Source organism: Protopterus annectens, chromosome 3.part0 (assembly GCF_019279795.1).
Source record: "Protopterus annectens isolate FY-2018-M chromosome 3.part0, PAN1.0, whole genome shotgun sequence".
NCBI classification, from domain to species: domain Eukaryota; kingdom Metazoa; phylum Chordata; order Ceratodontiformes; family Protopteridae; genus Protopterus; species Protopterus annectens.
In genome coordinates, this window is record NC_056731.1 from 889,606,550 (window position 1) to 889,618,988 (window position 12,439).

The following is a 12,439-nucleotide window of genomic DNA, read 5'->3' on the forward strand; positions in this document are numbered from 1 at the left end:
ATGGCACTGCTCACCAAACCCCAGAACTGACTGTGGGTGACAGGTTCCTGTCTGCACCAGCTCCTGGGGGGAGGCCCCTGCCCCCTGAGGCAGTTCAACCTGAAGGTGGTGCAAGACCAGCAGACGAGGAAGTCCCAGGGTGGGTCCCAGATGTGCTGGGGCCCGTTGCCATGGCCAGATGAGGTGGGACAGGTGAATCCACCGGGATCTGCCTTCCCAAATGTGCTATGGTGTTGAGGTTTAAAAAAAATATGTTGGTTAGTCATGAACAACACATTTCCAGATTAGTTATAACAACATTCATGGGTGTTCCAATTAACCCCATAAAACAGATTTGGAACAGTTGCATAGCAAAATAAACACATGCATAAATGGAACAACAGTATGCATTGTAACAGCATGCCAGTAACATTGACGGCAGCAGGCCACCAACAATGGTATTTGAACAAGGTATGTTAACATGTAACCAATCAAATGTATGAACAATAATAGAACACAAGTCTCAACACTAGGTTTGGAGTAAAACATACCCATAGTATATGAATTATTGTATTGCTCCTGCTGGGGGGGGGGGCAAAAAGTCCATTAACAGCTGTTTATGCTTCTATTTTCCACAACAGTACTGTTCAATACTCTATGACTCTGCCCTCATTTTACATATTCCTATGGCCCATAGCTTCTGTAGCACAAAGATACCTATTAAACTGTCAGTCTGGAATGGTATGGGGAAAACTGTAACCACTCTGGGTACATGCTTAGAGGGGACTCATACATCTCAGGGTTACATATCTGGCACATGAAGGGTACCCTGAAGTGTTGTTATTTGAGTGTGCTGCAGGCATACTTCAACTGGTTTCCTATCTGTGTCCAGATAGCAGCAGTAACCACTAGCCATAACAGCATGATATTTGAGAGACATATCAGGAAGAGTGCATGTTGTATGTACCTCTCCTGCTGTCATTTGCAGGCATGCGGTGGAACAGTTGAACAGTTGTACACAGTTTATTTGTATATCCTTCATACAGCTACTACCATTTCCTTACCTGCACAACCTGTGGAGAAAATATCTGTTAACACTACCTGACTGTTTTGATATTTATTCCTGATTCCTTGTGTGCAGATATGCCCACATCTTAGTACCACTCCCTGGATTTGAATCGTGTCTGTGTGTGCAAAACTAACAACTAAGCTATTGCTCATCACACTGAGCTACTGCGGAACTGCTGTTTCTTGTTTCACTGGTTTCAGCCTAATAGTCTCTTGGTTAGACAGTCTAAACTTGTAATACTGTGATGCATGCATGACAGATATTTATTGCACTGTGCATTGCTCCTTTGTATTATTACAATCTGGAAAGCAAAGGTTAACACAATGCAATGCTGGATGGAGCACACTTTGAAACTTTATAGGTTCATAGGAGTGTACTAGGCTAATGGGCCTGGAGCCTTTAGAACCCTAACCCATAGAAGTGCACTGGCATCATTCCGCTCAATGTTAGTTCACAGTGCCTCTATCAAGTAGAGCCACTGGAGTGATCCCCGGGATGAACATTCTATTTCTCATCCACTCATCAAAATTTCTCTTGAAGAGGGCCAGTGAGGTGCTCTGATTGACATGTATAGAAAGTCTATTTCAGAGCATGGACAGTCTCTGGGTTATGAACCTGTCCCTCCAGCACGTTCTGTTGATTGTGGTAATGAGGTTGAGGTCTCTGGAGCATGTGGTGTGGAGGAATTGGGATTTCTTTAGATGCAGCATTTCTAACAGAGCTGCATCAGACATGGCTTTGTAAGTCAAGCAGAGATCGCCTCTTTGTAGGCGATATAAGACAAAGAATAGCTGGAGTTTTTTGAGTCTGTCCGTGTATGTTTACACATTACTATTTAGGGTTCAGAGCTTATTGCAGTATATATTTCACATTTCAGTTATATCTTGTTTTACAGCTCCACCATCTACAGTTTTTCTTACACCTGGTTCACAGAAGAACCTCAGTTAATGTATGCTGTCACAGCCACATTTGCTGTGAAAAACCTGTATACATTCTATATGTCTACAACAACATACCAGAATAAACATAACAGTTTTTGTAAGAATCTTTATTGTACATCAATATTAGACAATCAAACTTTTTATTTATTCAGTTCACACAGTAAAAGTATACCTACTAGCAGTAAGCAATGTACTCCTTCTTAGCTATTTGAACAATATACTGTAAAATAAATTTGTACTCACCAGCCTGTCAGCACAGCCTCAGCAGTCTGTTGCCATGGGCTTCTATGTTCATAGCCCTCTCTGCTGCAGCTGTAGGGGATAAAAACAAACATTATGCATACCTGTCTATCACATTCTCAAGGCTAGTATTTGCTACAAACTACTTGATAGTGATACTTACTCACTACTGGAGCATTCCGTGCCCATGCATCTTGGATCCACTGGGCCAAGAGTGACCTCTTTCTTTGCTTTAGGTCAGAATAGTGGTGCCATACCTGCTCACCAGTCCGGGGGATGCCATTAGTACTGGTGAGATCACATGCGAGACGGTCCCAGGCCTCCGCTTTGTATTGTGAGCCTTGGTACTGGTCCTGCAGCAGTCTCTCATCATGGTTTTCTACAGCCATGACCCTGGACTCCTGAATGCTCCAGCGCTGTGCCCACAAGCATGATCCCTCTCCAACACAGACATGTTCACAATCGCGATCCCTCTCCAACACCAGACATGTTCCTGTAGAGATCAAACTAAACAGGTTATGGCTGGATTCTTGCCCGCACAGTTTAAATAAGTCCATATTCCTGTCCTTTGCCATCATTGGACCATCTATGAAATGCTGAGCACAGCTTAGCAGCATGCAAATCCGCTGAGTTGAACAGTGCTTAAAGGGGGAATTGCCGAACACTGCTTAATAGTGCACAAATCCACTTAGCTGAGCTACCTGCTGCTTAGCAATCACCTCTAAGTGATGCTTAAACCTCATAAGCATTGCTGAGCATTGCTGACCATTGCTCACTTTTCATTTTAGAAAACTATCAGAATAATGACTTCATTAAGTAGGTGTATATGATTTACTTTACATGACATCCCTCTATGTGCTTTCATTACATTAGCAAGGGGTGTGACTATACTGTATGGGACACTTGTGTATACATGGGTGATTTCACTTGTATGCACTCACACTTCCATTTTACACCAGCTACAATACGCTGGTTGACAAAAAACAGTTACTACATAATTTAAGTTTAAAAAAATTATTTTAACACTGCTTTCCCATATAAAAATAACTTGCCTGTCTTGGCACTCAAACTGTGAACACCTACATTTAAAGCCAGGACTCTAGCCACTACACTATCTCAGTTTAGGAACTTAAGTTGTATATTTTTATTTATCTCCTATAGGATGTTTAAACACTGCTAAGCGGAGGTCCATAACGCGCATGCCCATGTAGCTAAGCTTAAACATTCCTAAGCATGTAAAAAAAAGATTTATTATATTATTATTATTATATTATTATATTATATAGTGAGTATTGTGGTTTTCTGAGAAGTCATTGAGGACTGCAGTCAGGAAATAATGGCATACATTTGACTTTCAGACTTCTATCCTTCGGAAATTCATGCCAATGCATGACCTGTTTTCTATCAACTTTCTAAGTTTGTGAGGGCAATATCTATGTAGTGTCCATATTTTTAAGGCTTTGTCCCCCCATTATTTGTGCCTTTGTCCACATGGACTCCTGTCAGGGAATAATGACATACATTTGACTTTCAGACTTCTAGCCTTCAGAAATTCATGCTAATGCATGACCTGTTTTCTGTCGACTTTCTAACTTTATGAGGGCAATATTTAAGAAGTGTCCCTATTTTTAGGGCTTTGTCCCTCCATTATATGTGCCTTTGTCCACATTTCCTGCTTTAGTAGGTTGTGAGGTATCATACTGCACTTTTACAATGTGGAGGTGTGTCACAGAACCTGTCACACACCCCCTGCATTACTTTCCTGCTCCCCTTTGTATTTCAGTGTCCACAGACACTGAAATACCCATTTATTTCATTTCAGTGTCCGTAGACACTGAAATACTGGCATAATATTTGAAAAAGTTTCTCTAATATTATGCTGCATTAGTTTTAGAAAGTGGATGGGGGTGTGTTTGTAGTCCCTGCACTACTTAAACATGCCCCCTGCACTTGTTCACAGTTCATGTCTGTTTAGCCTTAACAGCAGCGCACCTTCATGAATATGCAAGGTGCGCTGTTGTGGTTACACGGACATGAACCACTCCATGCAGGAATAGCACTATTCCTGCACTGAGTTTATTGAATCGCGGGGAATGTTTTTGGATGCACTGAGATTGTTGACTGGTGCATTTGTAGTAATGTGTTGGTATTTGCAAAGTTGATCTTTCAATGCTGACTTTATAAAAGATGGGATTTGGGTGTTTTAATCAATATCAGCACACACACAAACACATACACACAAACACACACACACACACACACACACACACACACACACACACACACACACACACACACACACACACACACACACACAGATACATATGCAAAATTCAAAATTAAAGCAAGCAGAGTCATAGAACAGATCATCAATAAAGCAAATCAACAATTTTGTAAGGAGTAAATGTAATAAGACATAATTTCTAGTGAGTGAATATACTGACCTAAAATTCTAAATTCTAAGGACTTCCATCTTTTCTGCAAATACTACAAATTTAGGATTTACTGGCATGTTTATATTTTATGGAAAAATATCTGTTCTTGTTTATTTTTGAATTACAACAGGTTGAACTTTATGGATAAAACTAGGGAAATTATTCTGAAAAACATAATTATATATGTTTAAAATTGCTTTTATTATTGAAGCCTTTCTGTTCTATAGCTATACAGCAGAGTCTTGTCTCCTAAACTGATTACATTTTCTGCCCTATGTTAGAGATTGGGGGTTGGTATAATGGTTAAGGTGTTCACTTCACATCCACAAGATATTAGGGTTTGATTCTGTCACCTTTGAAAGGGAAATTATCTAAGCTTAAAATAGCCCACAATGACAACTAGCATAGTACTTAAACTACAAAACTATTTATTGAGGCTAGCTTATTGGTTAAGGGGTTTATCTCACAGAAACAAGGTACTGGGTTTGATTCTCTCCTTTGGTAATTAGTTATTGGTTAGGTGTGTGATAGTCTGCAGACTGATTGCTTAGTATTTACCTATGAATTGCATGAAATGTATTTAGTCCCTCAGGGATCAGTTCTGGGACCACTCCTTTTTGACAACTGCTTCTCTGAATTCAAGGCCATCTTCATGTGCCTCTGGCTGACCAAAAATTGCAGAGAATTGCACATTAGGAGCAGTCATAGAATTTCCCACTGGCACTAATGTTCTCCAGGAAGGGCTGACACAGACAAATAAGTTGTGTCAGAGCCACGGACTAAAACTAAATGCCAAGAAATGCATAATAGTATCCTTCAGGAAGTCATCCATCTCTGGGAACTATCATATTGACTGCACACCCCTAAGAGTCAACCCAGTAGTCAGGGACTTGGTAATATACCCACACAGTAATCTAGCCTTTGACCATCACTTGTCTATAGTAGTGAGAAAATCATTCTATGTTTTGCAACTTAAAGCAAACGTATGGCATCTAGGTCCAAGGAGGTCATTGTTCCACTTTATTCAGCATTTATCTGACCTGTTGTTGAGTACAATACCCCCTTTTGTATGTACCTAACCAGGCACATCCAACAACTAGAATGTGCATAGAGGTTTCATACTAAAAGAATACAGCACATAAATAACGTGTTATGCAGACCACCTCAAAGCCCTATCCATGTATTCTGTTTCCTATAGGCTTTTGAGGGGACATATATGCCTGGCACACAAGGCATTGTCAGACCCTACTTTGATGGACCTCCTGCATATCCACAAAACAAACAGCACCAGAAGTACCCATTCTAAAGACATAACCTTGCCTGTGATATAAATAGGACCTGCTCTACAGACAAGTATGTACCCCTGAGACTGCCCTTCTCTGGAGCAGACGTCTCTTGTATATGAAGCAGAGTTCCTACCTAACGCAATTCAAGTGTAACTTGGACAATTGGATGGGGAACAGGAAATTCATCCATAGTTTGGCACCTATGTCTCTAATGGATACAGGCAGCCTGCAAATGGCCCATCTCCTAAGCCCCTGCTTGCAGTTATCAAGGGTACCAGAACATGTCAGAGATTTGGAATATCTGGCTTGGCTTAAAAAGGCCACACTGGTCGTTAGTGTAGTACACAGCTATGAACCTATTCAAACACAGCAAATATAGTAGTTACATAGCTGCTAAAGTAACAATAACTGAGGAGGAATTGGAGTTTTAAGAATGTTCCTAAAAGAACCAAGGCAATAGTTTAATATATTCCACAGGAAGAGGTCAGTCCTGTGTTACTGAGCAAACTTTGTTGCAAAAGAGAAAGAAAGAATGGAAAGAAAGAATGAAAGAAAGAAAGAAAGAAAGAAAGAAAGAAAGAAAGAAAGAAAGAAAGAAAGAAACTTACTCATAGGAAACCACTGATCTTTTCTACTAAACATACACACACACACACACACACACACACACACACACACACACACACACACACACACACACACACACACACAGACATGTGCGCACGCTTTCACATTGTCTGTGTTTTATCAGTGCATAAAAGCCAACCATTTACAGATAGAAATTAAAGCAATAGCTTTATGTCACATGTCTTTATCCAGTCATATCCTGGATGCAATGAAAATACAATTTAGAGCAAATAAAATTATATAAAACTGACTAATAAATGATAAAGCACAGGGGATGTGTAAGATTGTCATTTTTATTTTTGTAATAAAGTTCTATGGCTTCTTTTCAGTTGATTTCTTTCTTTTTTGTTGCACATTTATTTATTCATTCATTCATTCATTTTCATTGGTGTAGACTTTTCTGCATTGAGCTACTTTTTGTTGCTGCTATATTTTTCCTTTGGAGAATAAAGAAGTACTCAGCTGATATCTTCCAGTGTCTGGATACTGTTTCTATTTCACACAAAAGTAATCCATTAGTAGCAAAATTTGTTATAAATTATGCAAAGTTCATTATCTGTGCTTGGCATATATCTTACTACTGGACAGGTATCCACCAAAGTACAAAATCAAACAAGTAAGCAGTCTCAATTCCTATATTTTTCATAGGCCTCCATGTTTCATGTAACTCAAAAAAAAGACTGCAACTTTTACATTTGGCTTACTATCAATGTTGGTATCTCAGCAGTACAAAATGTGCACATAAAATAGTCTTCCAATCCCACCCTGAAGTACACTCAGTGGCATCATAAAGGAGCGATCCCTAATTAGGAGGCTTCTTGTGATTGTATAAGGTCACAGTGTATGCACCCTGTATGCCTAGCATGCCCTACAAATCCAGGAACCACACCCCTCTCCTAAAGGTTTATCTTCCAGAGCTACCTTTACAGATATCAGTCAGAGCAAAGCATTCAGCAGAGATGCCATTAAACAGAATGCAGTTCAGCTCACCTAACCTCTAAGAGAATTAATATAGCAGAATTTAGTTTAGCCCACATTCCTTCCCCAAGCCACGTCACTTTATCTTGTATACACTAGTTTCACCTGGTTGCCTGCAGTGTAGCAGCCAATCATCTCATATATAACTTTATTTCCTGCAAGCTTTTGACTGCTCTTAATAAAGCTTGTCGTCTGTTCAGGTATTTTTTGTTTGATCATATGCAAAATCACTAGTCACAACTTTCATGACTTCCAGTGCCAAGACTATCATAAAAAGTACATTGCTTTTATATCAGGCCCGATGCCTATCATTCAGTTACAAATGACTATCAGTCCCTCCAAAGATGCCTTTAAAAATGAACATCTGTCTTACCCCTCCATCTGTCTGCTGGTACCATATGGAGTAATCCGGGTAAAATAATAGAAATCTTCTAAACCTTTTGGTAGAAAAACAAAGAATTAGAACTTAATTTTATAATATAAAGTAAAAAGACTGATGAACAGGTTAGCTGCTCATGCAGCAATGGGGTGGCCATTAAAACAACAGTGGAATTTATAGCTGCTTGTTTAGAGGATGTCAGGAATGATGCAATTTCTTTAGGTTCTAATATAATAATATACAAAGATTTAAGAAGGAGTGTAAAAAAGATGAAAAGCAAATTTACACAAGCTCCTTTAACAACTGATACTTAGAGACCCAATAAACTTAAACTAAAATTATCAAATGGCTGTATTACTACCAGTAAACAGACTTTAAAATTAAGAATACTTATATGAAACAAATTAGAAAATTGGTTCATAATACTGGGTTAAAATTTAGTACTGAGAAGTGCAGTATTATGTATTTTGGTAGCCCGAATATCAAAGTCTGTATTCTTAGCATCCATTCATTTGAATGAAGTTACTCAATATAAGGATTTAGGCATCCGGATGTTTGCAACATTCCCTTTTGGCACACATTAACATACAATATGCTGTAAAGCAATGAAACAGATGGGTCTTATGATTAAAACCTTTACAACTAGAATGAGTGGTCTCTGAAAGTATTATAAAAAGTATACATCATACCTCTTCTAGCATACTGTAGCATCTTATGATTTACATAATGGGTCAACTTAGCATAGAGACAGTGCAAAGAAAATTCACTAAGAAAATTTTGCTGACAAAAGTTTTAAACAATATGGACAGATGTAAACATCTGAAACTGTATTCAATATATTATTGATAAATTTGATGGAAGTTGATATTTGCCTTTAAAGCATTTTATTATCCATTTCTTCAGTCTCTCATAGATATGCAGTGGGATTCAATAAACTCCATGTAGGCTTCACACGAAGCCTACATGGAGTTCACGTGTTTGCAAGGTGAGCAGCAGTGGTAATTACATATACATGCTTGCACCGCATTTAAATGTAAACAAGTGTGGCTTCTTTGCCGGCAACAGTGTTGCTGGCCAGGAAGATGTATAAAGCAACACAAATAGCAAACTTTACCATAGAGCAATCTTGGTTAGTGGGATTGCACTGAATGCCACAAAGGTTACCAGGGTTTATCATATAATAATGTATATGGTTCAAACACAGTACAGGGTGGTGTATACAGTGCAGAGTATTGTGGAATCCCATTCCAGGCATTCTGTACAAGTTGTGTAAATGATCTGTAATGGTACATGGACTGCCATTTAGAATAAACAGTCAGGGAAAGTGTGGGTATTGAATAGGGACACAGATGCAAAATAGGAATGAACACAGGGGAAGAGGACAGGTGAAACAACGTGTAATACAGTTGTAGCAGGAACACTAATCACATATCAACATGGTACAGTAGGGACTGCACAGTGAAAATGTATATTATGTGACTGTCAGACAAGGTGACATAACAATGGAGAAGATGTCTTTGTGATATAAGCATCCTGACATGAACAATGGAGAGGACATCTATCAGGGATGTTATATACAACTGTGATTGTGTGAATATTGTAAAGCTGTGCATAATGATTTGCCTGGACAACAGTAAAAGAAGCATGCACAGTCATGGACAATATCAGAATAATACCACCAGTAATCCCATATCTCTGACACAACATATATTATTCTGACTGATCATAGATGGTTCTATGCATGAACACACATGTACAACTATTAGGACATGCCAGCAATCTATGAGGGTAATCAAGCACACTGTCCTGACACTATAACATCTGCTAGAGGTGTTACAAGGGACACTGCTATACTTGTATGTGACATTATGATCACTACAGGCTAGTTGACTGGTGTGCATGGAATATATAGATAGATAGACAGATAGATATGGCATATTCCACACTGTCACAAATGTAACCCATGCCATCAATGTGATCAAACAGCTATGTATGTACCGTTGCATTACCGGAACAGGTATCACACATGCACCTGGTTCATAGGTGTGTACTAGGCTAATGGTCCTGGAGCATATATAAGCCTAGCTCAAGAAGATTCCCTGGCATCATGCCACCTGAAGTTAGTTCCCAGTGCCCCTGTCAAGCAAGGCAACTGAAGTGATTCCCGAGGTGAACTTCCTATTGCCCATCCACTCATCAAGATTTCTCTTAAAGAAGGCCAGTGAAGTGCACTGCTTGACATGAATGGGAAGTTTGTTCCAGAGTATGGGAAGTTTCTGGATTAGGAACCTGTCCCTCCAGCATGTTCTGTTTATTGTGGTGTCTAATGGTTCCGCACCATCAGACAGTAACATTTATGCAACAGAAAGAATCCCTAGTTATAGCCAATAAGATATGTGACAGCTCACTGTGGCAAAGGTGGTAAACTTCAATTACACATCACTGGAATACGTGTAGGGAGGTGCATGGAGAAGGGTGCATTGTACTCAGTTATTGGTGTGATGAAGGCTGTGAACTATGGAGGTATTATGGCCTTTGATGTGGATATCCTGCACAAACTTATTGTGTTACATACAAGGGAGTAGTTACCACTTTGGCCATATGCTGGTGAATGTTCCACATACCATATACCCCAGGACACAGGCCATATACCAATTGGTCTGCTTATAGGTGTGATGTATACATTATCCTTGGGTTGTGCATTTGTTTTCATAGCGTAACAAATCCTCCCATGTTTTTGCTTCATCTCATGTGTTATCATGGCTGTGGCAGCAATCTTTGATGCGTGTTGATACTGTCTGTGATTGTCCACAATCTGTAGTCCTACAGACAGCTGTTTGGCACAGGATGTGTATGTCATTCTTGACATCTGTGACTTAAATAATGGACAGGAAAGGGCCTGGCAAACAGCCCTGATGTATGAACCTGATTATTAGACTTAAGATATAGGTCACTTTACACATCTCAACATATTTAGATTCCATGTATGTGATCCAGTGGTCTACCCACTTGTTGATATAGGTATTTATGGCCACATCTAACAGTCTTGAATGAATACAACAGTGTGGATTTGTGTCAAATGCCTTGGGGTGGAGAAGTTCCACAGGATGATAGTGTTGTCATCATGCATGCCCCTGATGACCTCTTTGAGGACATCTAACAGATGTAACAGACATGGGTGTAAGATTAACAACTCACACATGTCTGTTGCTTGCATACACCTGGGATATTACTAATGTCCATTTAGAAAAGGTTTACAATGACATGTTGGTCCACCTCACAGATGAGGAGAGTCAGGATGTGTCTATAATGCATACATCATGAGCTGTCCCCAGTAACTCAGATGGATGCATGTTGATGTCCACCCTTCTATGGGAACATAGCCCATGTGGAGGGTATGTTGATGTGTGTATCCAACCATGTCAGGTAGGTGCATGTTCTGAGTCATGTTATAGACAATTTGTGATGTTGTCACAACCCATTGATTTTGTGTGATAGGCCAGGATGAAGGTAAGACAGTGCATACTGCCTATCTTGATCTGGCCTTCGGTTTGGACACAATCCCTCCACTCAGGTATCATTGATAAACTCTCCATGCTGGGGATTGACCTTTACATCACTGGATGGTTAACCAATTGGCTCACTGACAGAACACATACTGAGAACGTTGGTGAATCAATCTCTACCAGTAGAGTTGTCACCACTGAAATACCTCAAGGATCTGTGCTTGGCTCTTTACTGTTTGGTATCTATTGCTTGACAGTCCAGGCTAAAGTATCTGGGCTTTGGCTTACCAAGTTTGCTGATTGTTGCATACTGGGTACAATCACTGAGCCCACCAATGATGATATACTACAGGAGAGGTTAACACAGAAAAATGATTGGTGCCAAAGCCACATGGTTTACAGATAAGTGCAAAAAATATGTCATTATTTTGGCCTTCTGCAAAGTGGAATTCCCCGCTAATTACAGCACTGACAATACTTCCCCTATGGTGAAACCCAGTGGTGCAAGACCTGGGAACACACATTGATAGCAATCTGAACCTCAACCACCAAGTGTCAACAGTGGTATGGAAAGGCTATATCGTGCACCTCATAGATCAGGCCATCATATCCAGTTCTGCGGATGATATAACAGCACCATACTCAAACCTCATAAGAACACTAAGAGTATCTTGCAGCAGCTGAAGAGACCACAGGGGTTTCTTACAAAGAAAATACAAGGCTTACAATCCATGCCATGCCATGCCATCTGTTGACAGACTGAAATCCCTGTCACTGTAACCTGTATTGTGTAGGATGAGGTGGCTTGTACCTGGCTTACAGGCCAGTCTCTGACCATGCCCTTACGGGAATACTGCACATCCACAAATCAGCTATACTTGATGACATCATCACAGTCTGGTGAGGAGAAAATGGTAATAGCAGCGTCCCACATGTTGTTGTAAAATCTTCTCTCTAATGTCAAGCAAGTGCAAAAACACACACACACACACACACACA